Source organism: Lygodium microphyllum, chromosome 23 (genome assembly GCF_053477565.2).
Source record: "Lygodium microphyllum isolate KBCC chromosome 23, Lygodium_microphyllum_v1.1.10, whole genome shotgun sequence".
Taxonomy (NCBI): domain Eukaryota; kingdom Viridiplantae; phylum Streptophyta; class Polypodiopsida; order Schizaeales; family Lygodiaceae; genus Lygodium; species Lygodium microphyllum.
In genome coordinates, this window is record NC_141157.1 from 124,257,489 (window position 1) to 124,267,153 (window position 9,665).

A 9,665-nucleotide genomic window follows, 5' to 3' on the forward strand; every position below is an offset into this window, starting at 1 on the left:
TACATTAACTATGTTTGTCAAGTGTGCATACCTACCACAAAGGATAAAGTCGGGTCCATCAAGATCCATAGTTTCCAAGCTTAGAATGCGATAGAACCTTGTGATAAAAGACCGCAAGGTTGCGAATAGGAAGGCACAGGTTGGAAGAGTGTATGGTCACTCGCCTTCTCCTCGCTAGCCCAATTACGCAAGGAATTGTGCACAAATTGTGGGACTGCGCAAAACAATGCCATGTGTTTTGTAAAGCATGGCGGTCTATTCGAAGAACGAGCAGGAACAGTGCGCTAAGCTTCCAATTCGAGGAGGGAGAGGAGGTTATCGAGGTGAGCCCAATAGTTAAGTTACCGAGAACCTATAGATTTAAGTTGGCTATACTTGCCGGGCTTTTGGTATGAGGCCCTTCTTGACCCACCGTTGATGGTAAGAGGAAGACAAGGGAAGTGGAATGGCAAAATATAAACGGTTACAGCTCCACGTATGACATAGGGGATATAGTGAACACGTATGCTGAGCGCAGTACGAGTGTCCGTGCAAAGCTCATACAACTAGCACCGTCTAGAGTTCATAACGATTCCGGCATCCATGCATAATAACGGCATATACCTACGCGTAGGTAATTTATTTACTTCAAGAACAAAAGTCATATGTCCAAGTCCAAGTCAGAATCCAAGCGAACGCCGGCGGCCGGACGATGATGCTCCGGATTTCACGGGAGGCAGGACGGCGGCTCCAAATATAGGCGTGTGCCTGGTGGAATCTGGATAGTGTCCCACATGTGAAGCTTGCCGCAAAATGTACGATCTAGATAGCCGCAGTTGGCGCTCGCTCGCCCTTTCGTTCCTGGGTGTATTGTGACTCCTGTAATCCGAGGAGGGGGGAGTATACAGTTGTCTGGATGCCACCGGTCACGTGCACTGAGATGTGGGGCTGACTCGCTGCCTTTGCAGCGGCGCCCATCTCCAAGTCGCGAGTGGACGAGATCGTTGCCGCCCGGAGGTCTCAAGTCGCGAGTGGACGAGATCGTTGCCGCCCGGAGGTCTGAGGTCTGGCAACTCTCCGTCCTCGAAGTAGGGGAGACCGCATGAGGCCGGAAACGGAGCAATGCTACCCCTCGCTCCAGACAGTGGAGGGACAACGCCACCTTGTCTGCAGGCCGACCGTCGGCCTCCTCTCAGTCCCCGGTGACAAACCCGATCTTTTATTCATTTTACGTACGTACGTTCTCACACGCGCGTACTAACTAAGGCGCAGCCTTCCCCCAATTTATTTTGGCTGCCCCCTCGAGGGCTACTATTCCACGTGCTCGAGCACCGGCACTGCCCGCGCACGCACATACCACCACAAGCTACAAAGCACTACACTCGTGCAACCAGGTTAGCTATTCGCTCGGAGCCTGCTATCTACTTGCCAGCACCACATTTCTTGGCACAAGAGAGAGGCACTCCCACCCCATGCGCGGGAGGGACAACGCCACCTTGTCTGCAGGCCGACCGTCGGCCTCCTCTCAGTCCCCGGTGACAAACCCGATCTTTTATTCATTTTACGTACGTACGTTCTCACACGCGCGTACTAACTAAGGCGCAGCCTTCCCCCAATTTATTTTGGTTGCCCCCTCGAGGGCTACTATTCCACGTGCTCGAGCACCGGCACTGCCCGCGCACGCACATACCACCACAAGCTACAAAGCACTACACTCGTGCAACCAGGTTAGCTATTCGCTCGGAGCCTGCTATCTACTTGCCAGCACCACATTTCTTGGCACAAGAGAGAGGCACTCCCACCCCATGCGCGTTTTCCAACACCAACACCCATTCTTCATGGGACTTGGCAAGAAAAGCCACCCTTCAATGTAACCGAAATCGAGTAAAGCCCCATCATCATACCAATGCCCGCTCCCTTTTGTATAGGAAACATCCACGCCATTGGATCCGGTCTACATGAAAGCATACAAACGAGCAACAACTCTACACGGGCCTCAGAGAACTTCGCTTCTCGCCTTTCGAGTCGTACACCGCTCCATGGAGCCGTACGGAAATGGGGATACGAAGGTGGTGTCAAAAGAAAGATGCTATGGCAGTGGTAGTGCCACCGCGTGACCGCAACATGGTTACACAACCCACCTCGCTTTATCCCCATGGAGACACTCAGACCTTCTTCAAAACTTCAGCATGCTCCCATTCGAGGGAGCTTTTTTCCTCTTCCTCCTGACATGTTCGGCGAAAAAATCGCCCCTTGAACTACTGCATAGCCATGTGCAATCATCCAGCCGCCAACATCGCAAATATATGAAAGACAAATAAGAGCGGAATGCGGGGCTCGTCTCATTGGGAAAGCGGCTTTTTCACTGTAAACTAAGAATACAGAGAAGAGTGCGATGTCTGCGTCAAAAGATGGTGCTCACAACAAAACTCGGCTCCCACAACATGGATACACGACCAACCACCACGGTTGACTGTCATTGGGTGTAACTATCCCACATACATCCGAAAATATGCAACCTATGTGGACCTACGGGTGAGCTATCGCGACACATTGGCATCCAAAGTTTTGGACCCAAAAAGTGCTGGGCCATCACCTAGATCTGGCACATCCACGATGAAAAGTGACAGTTGGAAGCCCTTTTTTCGGAGCTATACAAGGCAAGGAGTTTGGGCTGGCTATGTACACAAATGGCTAACTACGTGGTCGATCTTTTAGCTGGTCGCTTGATTTTTTGATGTGGTCTAGAAAGAGCTATTTTTTATGCTTACCCTAGCTATGCATTGCTTACCCTAGCTATGCATCTGTTGAATGAAGGAGATTCACCTTCTACAATAGAGCGGGAGAATCTTGAAGGAGCCTTGGTTGATGAACCCTCAAGTTCACGTGAATTTGATGAGGGTTCCACCACACATGATGTGTATGAAGTCAGTTTAAATAAGCCTACTTGGGCCAAAGACTAGATCTATTATACTATACTTATGTAGTGGAGCTCGAACTTGCAACTCTAAATGATGTCTGTGGACACAAACAATCCTACTTAAAGGGGATGTCTTCACATGGAGCTACAACAACTTAAAGGGGATCCCCCCTACTGTTTCTGTGGACGCAATCCTCCTGAAACAGGGAAGTAAGCTGGACTAGTCTTTCCTATAGAGCATACAAAATGGTGCTAAGTGGTGGTGATAAGGATAAAGAAGAATAGTCAAATTCATTTATATACGGACTTTAAAGAATTGAATAAGCAAATAGTCGAGGATTACTGTGCCTTGCCTTTCATTGATAAGATTTTGGATCAATTAGGGGTAAGATATGTGGAGTATTTTTCTAGGTATAATCAAACAGCCATAACCAAAGAAAAGAAGTCAAAAACAACATTTATCATAGCTTTTGGTACTTTTACAGACCACGTGATGGCATTTGGTTTATGCAATGTCCAGAGGACAGTCAATAAGTCCTTCGGTGATATTTCACTTGAGGATCTCGATGTATATATAGATGATGTGGGTAATCAAGAGCTTGTTGTATTCGGTAAAAGATTTTGGTATTATTGAGAGCACTATATTGCTCTAAATCCATAGGAATGTGTACTTGGGGTGCTTATAGTTTACTCTTGGGCCATTTTTTGAGTGCACTTGTCATTGCTACCAATCGTGAAAAGGTAGTTGTTATCCGAGCCATGAACCATCCACCCACCACTCCCAGGGAGGTCCATAGTTTCATCTCATCAATCTTGTACCATCATAGGTTTATTAGGTATTGATGTTACCTTTTAACAAGATTAGGTATTGATTTTGTTGGACTTGTGCATCCTTCATCAACATCGCATAAGCTATAAATTATTGTTGCAACACATACTTTACAAAGTGGTTTGAAGCCCATGAAAAGCTAGTCTATGTCTGTGGAACTCACTTTCTAAATAAAGACATTGACAGAGGCTTTGAACATCAAGCACAACAATGGGCAAGTTGAGAGTACCAACAAGTAACTTCTTTAGTACAATTGGTTGAGATTAGATTGCAAGTGATATTGCATCAACCAGTGGGGAAGAAGAAGCAAATGAAAGCACTTCATGATTTGCATACCAAGAAGTAAGCTTTTGTGAAGGGACAATTCATATACTAGATGTATGATGTGAATTGTTTCCTTGAAAATTGGAGTACAAGTGGGATGGATGTCATAAATATTGTATATAGGTAAAAATGGATCTGCAACCCTTCTAACAAATTTGTAGGTGGTAGAGTGTAAAAGTAAGGTCAACTTTATTAAGCCTAAACGCTACTATTTTTAGGGGGATGACCTAATTGCAGATCCATTTGGTGCAATGTTTCCTAAAACAATCTCATTGGAGTTAAAAATTTATCCGTCCCTTGGGTAGTCTTTAGCACTTGCATCTTGTCTTCCTAATAATCGATTTTTTCAAAAAATTTGGTCCTTTCAAAATTCGATTAACAATAAGCCTCAAAAACTTAAAATTATTCATCAAAACTATATGGGTTGTCCCTTGCTGTCTACATGTGGCTTGTGACAATTGGAATTCATGACTAGCCCTTCATCCTAGTTAGTTTAAGATTGAAGCAACAAGAGTAGTGCTATTTCATTTCACTTGATTGGGAGTTCTAAGGGTGTAAGATTTTCTTGTCAAAGTTCAACACCCTTAGCTCTTCTTCAGGCTTAGGTCCTTGGCCAATTATTGCAAGAGGCCTCTACCTATTCTTCTTTAAGTTTCCATGTCTGCTAATATTTCTTTCATGGGTCTCCTTATGTGCTCTATCCTCATTGATTGGTCATACTTATGTGATAAGGTGTTGTAAATGTAGTGAAAAATCCATGGGATCTAGTGCATATATTACTAGATTTGAGGTGCTACTACTTATCAACCTCTCAAACTAATTGAGATTGAGCTCTAAAGATCATGCAAATCTTCTCAAAACATCACCATAATGTTCTTGCATAGAAACATATCAAAATTCCTGACAGTGAGGTATGCTGTCCTGAATATGCAGAAAACTGTCTTGAATGTACAGTAGTAGACTTGTAGGTAAAGTTGATCCAAAAATGAACTTTAATCGCTGCTCAAATGCATTCTGCAGAATCAAATCCAAGTATGTAACATCAACCATAAGCATGAATACTTGGTTTAGAATGTTCGAGACCAAGTCTAGAAGCAAGACATAATGCATACGTAGTCAAAATGTCATTCAACCCTATAAATCTCTATCAAAACCAAGCAAAATGATGGCTCTAATCATGGACATAACATCTCCAAGTCATGTAGCACCTAATGGACATCAGATCATCACATAAGTGAATCATAAGTATTATTCACTCAAGAAATAGTTGCTACCCTGTTTATTACATTGAACGTATATCAACCCCAAGTGTAATACTACACTTCTGCTCAGTGCTAAGCATTAGATGCAAAGTCTGGAGCACAACCATGATGCCAAAAGAAGAGGAGCAGCTTTGTTGTAGGTCATGAGCATGCTAAAAACCAGATCTGCATACCCATGGTGATGATGCCTTCAGCCATGAAGAGATTGGAATGTTGGTCCAAGTGTTGTGGATGATGGGAAGGGTCCCTAATAAGTGGCCAATGATGGCTACCAACAAGCTCAAATGAAGAAGGAAGCTTCAAGCTTCAAGAAGAAGCTTCCAACCTTGTTGTCCTCCTTGCAAACTCTTCACAATGAACTCTTCTTCAACTTCAAGCTCTTGCATATGAAGAAATGCCAAGCTCCTGATTGCCTGAACCAAGCTCTGATACCCCTTTGTTGAGTTAGTTGCAATGGAGCTTCTGTGTAGAGATACATGTTGAGAGAGGGAAGAGACAGAGACACATGATTTGTGGTATTGAAGAGTATACTTCAAAAATGATTTTAGATAGGTATATGTACTATGTACAACTTGGCCCTTATGGGCGGGGGACATGGGCAGTGCCCTTTGCCCTTTATCCCAACAACCATAGTGGATAGGGAAAAGTGATGAAAATGAAGGGTTTTGAAGGTAGGATGCGAGTGCATGAATGGGTGGTATCTTCTTCACGTAGAATTTTCCTCACCTCTGCATGACTCACTCATGCTGTGTGTGTGTGTGTGTGTCTCCTCCTCATATGATGAGTTGTAATTGCGAAGAGGGGGGGAGGGGGCTTCCTTTAAATAGTTTCCAAGGGGAGGCTTTGTCTTAAGACAAAGATTTAGTAATAGGGAACTCTTTTCGTTAACTATTTTATTATATGAGGAGGAATTTTTGTTTATTAGTTAGCTTTAAAAGGAAGAAAATATTAATGGAATTAGTATAAATTTCTAACTTTATTCATACTTACAAAAACGAAAAGAGGGGGTGTAAGGGTAAGGGCTCTGTAGGTATACCAGGGGGATGCATACCGATGCACATATATAGGGGGTAGTACTCAATCAAGCTTTGCTTGGGTTGTGCTTCTACATATGATTCCCTAGGCTTAGTGGTCGGCCCTCAAATGTGCAGTGTCACAAGGGTGTAGTCCTGAGGTATGCCTCAATGTGGTATCTTTCGATATCATGAATGCAAAGATTCATTGATATAACTTGTGTATCTCTCCACTATGCCATTTCTATGCCTCATGATAGGTTATGACTTGAAATCCCATGAAGGTTCGAAACACGTGGTATAAGAGCAACTCTAGCATGGAGCATACTAGCTCAATAGGAAAGGAGGCTCAGGATTGTGGATAGGATCCCAATGCATTGTGACCCGAAAACACCAACATGACATGATGTGACAGAACACGACACGACACAACATGGTGCGACACCCCACGTCCCAATGCCCCCCTGGGTGTGATACTTGCTGAAAATAAAAGTGAACTTGATGTGCAACAACCAAAGTTGAGAAGGAGCCCTGGTGTGATAAGGACACACTGCATACCAATCAAAATGACTTGGAGAGAGCTCAAACTATGGAACGACATTGTTTTTGAAGAGGGCAAGAACTTGGAGAAGGCTTAGAAAGGAACATATGCATAATGCAGCTTGGAAGAGAGAACTGAAGAGCTAGATGAGGACCTAGAGGAGGTTGACTACCAATTGATCATGGTGTCCTAAAGAGCCATGCTATGGCAAATCAAGGTTGCCCGAGACCTTGATATGGAGCTACAAGGAGAAATTATGTTGAGGTGGGATTGGGAGATTACTTTTGGATCTAAAGAAGCCAATGAGCAGAATGAACCATACTTGAAAATTCCAAGAGTTGAAGAATGGATTGAAGCAATCCAAATAAGAATAGAAATGCCAAGAAAAGCCAAGAAAAGAAGCAAGTGATAGAAAAAAAACATTTCTAGTTAAATGAAGAAGAAAAGGAAGTGTACTGACAATTAGGAGCCAATTGCTACTACCCGAAAGGCTACTATAGGGAAGACTATCATGAAGATCAATAACCTAGTGATTACTACCCAGAAGAAGATGGATGCTACTTTTCTGAAGAATACCCGATCTACTTCCACCTGCTAAAAGGAGATTACCCCTATGTTGACTACCCCCTAGAAGGAGAAGAGTACTACCTCTACCCCAAAGGAGTTCAACAAGAAGATAAAATGATAGAGTATTATGGAAAGGGAGAAGGATGGAGAATGGATGCGAGTTCAAAGATCTCACATAGCTGACGTGTTATCCCTCTCTACGAGTGTAATGAGCTTACCTTGGTGCCCGATTGAGTTTCTTCCTCCCTCAAGCACTCTGATAGCTCCATGATTCGTGATGCAATCTCAAGCATCCTCAAGCCTCTCCCTCCAAGCTCCATCTTCCATAGCCACGCATGAGACGAGAGAAAAGAAGAGAAGAAGAAGAGAGGAGATGGTAGAGAGCTTCACCTCCAAGATCCCTCACTCTCACACACTCACTCCTTCACTCACTCACTCCTTCACTCACTCACACTCCCTACCTCAAGCAACCACACGCAAGAAGCAAGAAGCAAGAAGAGAAGAGAAGAATAGAGGAAGAAAAAGAGTCCACTTTGCCATGCACCAAAAAATGAGCTCTCATTCACTTTTTGAACCTTATATACAGAACCCTCTTTCCCTTGGGCGGTCATCCCCTTTTTACATGGCCGGCCATATCCTAGGCCCTTTTTATTCATTGTTCTCCTATATTCCTAGCTTCTTTCCTAACGCTTATCTACCTTTACAATTTGCACGAGTGAGAGCCCGCCAGCGCTCTTTTACAGAGGTTTTGGCTATGCCTTCATATTTAAAGGTGTGCCTTCTTGCTTTGTGGCTTCCATGGTTGCGTCTTGTACTCCTGGTGGTTGTTTCCATGCTTTTAGATTTCTCTTGAGCGGCCTACTCTCTTGTAGGGCACCCTTTCCTTTTTTCCACCTTGTGCTTTTCCTGTTGATGCCTCGTTTTCAGCTTCCTTCACTTTGCAGTAAACATAGTAAACATTACCCCCCTCCTAGTTGAGTGCCAGGCCGAGTGCCAGCCCCATGGCACTACTGGGTGGTGAGTCGGACGGTGTGGCTGGGGTAGCCAGGTGATGTTTTGAGTTTGGATTCGAGCCTTGTTGGAAGGTATGTTGGAGGGATTCATGCCTTTGAATTTAAAGATAAGGTTGGACGAATTTGTGCATGGAGAGAGGCAGATGTGCGGATCCATCTTTAAAATTGAAGATATAGTTGGACAGATCCGTCATGTGGTCCTCAATGGTTGCCTTCTCCTGTGTTGTTCCAAACAAGCTTCTTCATTCACTTTTTGACTAGGGTTGTTGCATTCGCTCCTTGCTTTGTTGTGCCTGAATGGTGACATGTCACATAAAATACGGAGTGCATTGCATGGACGATGGGGCCTCTGGTCGGGGTCATTGTTTGTATTTGGAAAGAAAAGAAGGTGCACTACTTGGGGGTGTTTGTGCCTTATCGTGGAGTGCATGGTACCCGTGTTTCTGGAATTGGGAGTTGGGTGCCCTCGGTGGTGTCCCACACTTGAGGACCCAGTTTGTGCCTAAGGGAGGTGCGGTGCAGGGGGCTTAGGGTGAAAGGTCAAACCATAGGCAATATTTATCTTGCTAGGTATGCCCTACCCTTGATGTGCCCTAAGCATGTGTCATGGGGGCCGAGGCTAGGCATGGAAACCCTAGATGTAGTGATTGTGGTGCTCAAGGTGCTTTTGGGGGGTTCAGTGTTTCTAACTTTTTTTTTTGAACGTAGATGAGTATAGATGGCATTTGGATGCAAGGGGTGCTCTTAGGCTCCACCCTAATCTTCCTCGGATGATTCACGATATGGTCTTAGGGACTTAGTCAAAAAGGTGTGGCTCTGCATGTATTCCTTGATGTTAGCCTTTGCATTAAGAGGTGTGGTTGACAAGAAAGGATGATTACACCTCGTAAAGTGGCTATCGCTCATATCTTCAAGAATCCTCATACAAAACGAGGGAAGCAGGGTTGCCCTCATCATGAGCCTAGCCATAACGCAGCTATCTATTCCTAGGTTAATGTAAAAAAAGAGTGGGGAAAGGTGGGCCTCCTTAGCTGTTGGCTTTTGTTTAAGTAAGAACCTAATGGTCCTAAGGTAATTGCAAGTAGTTATGAAGGTTGGGTCCGGGCAGGAAGAGAAATCCTTGAGGAAGTGGTTGATGGGTGGGCGCAAGTCCCTTGCTTTAAAGGTCATGCATTCCTCAGGAGTTGTTGCATTGACATTGTAGATCTTCGGGAAGT

General features: G+C 44.4%; 1 long non-coding RNA gene and 1 other non-coding gene across 2 annotated transcripts; both read left to right on the plus strand.

Annotated features, from left to right (window-relative positions):
• Positions 1 to 835: 835 nt before the first annotated feature.
• Positions 836 to 1,199, plus strand: LOC148016706 (uncharacterized). The gene is made up of 2 exons (XR_015688188.1): positions 836 to 996; positions 1,044 to 1,199. It is a non-coding gene; the product is annotated as an uncharacterized LOC148016706 (long non-coding RNA).
• On the plus strand, positions 899 to 1,151 carry LOC148016707 (signal recognition particle RNA). The gene has a single exon (XR_015688231.1).
• Positions 1,200 to 9,665: the final 8,466 nt, after the last annotated feature.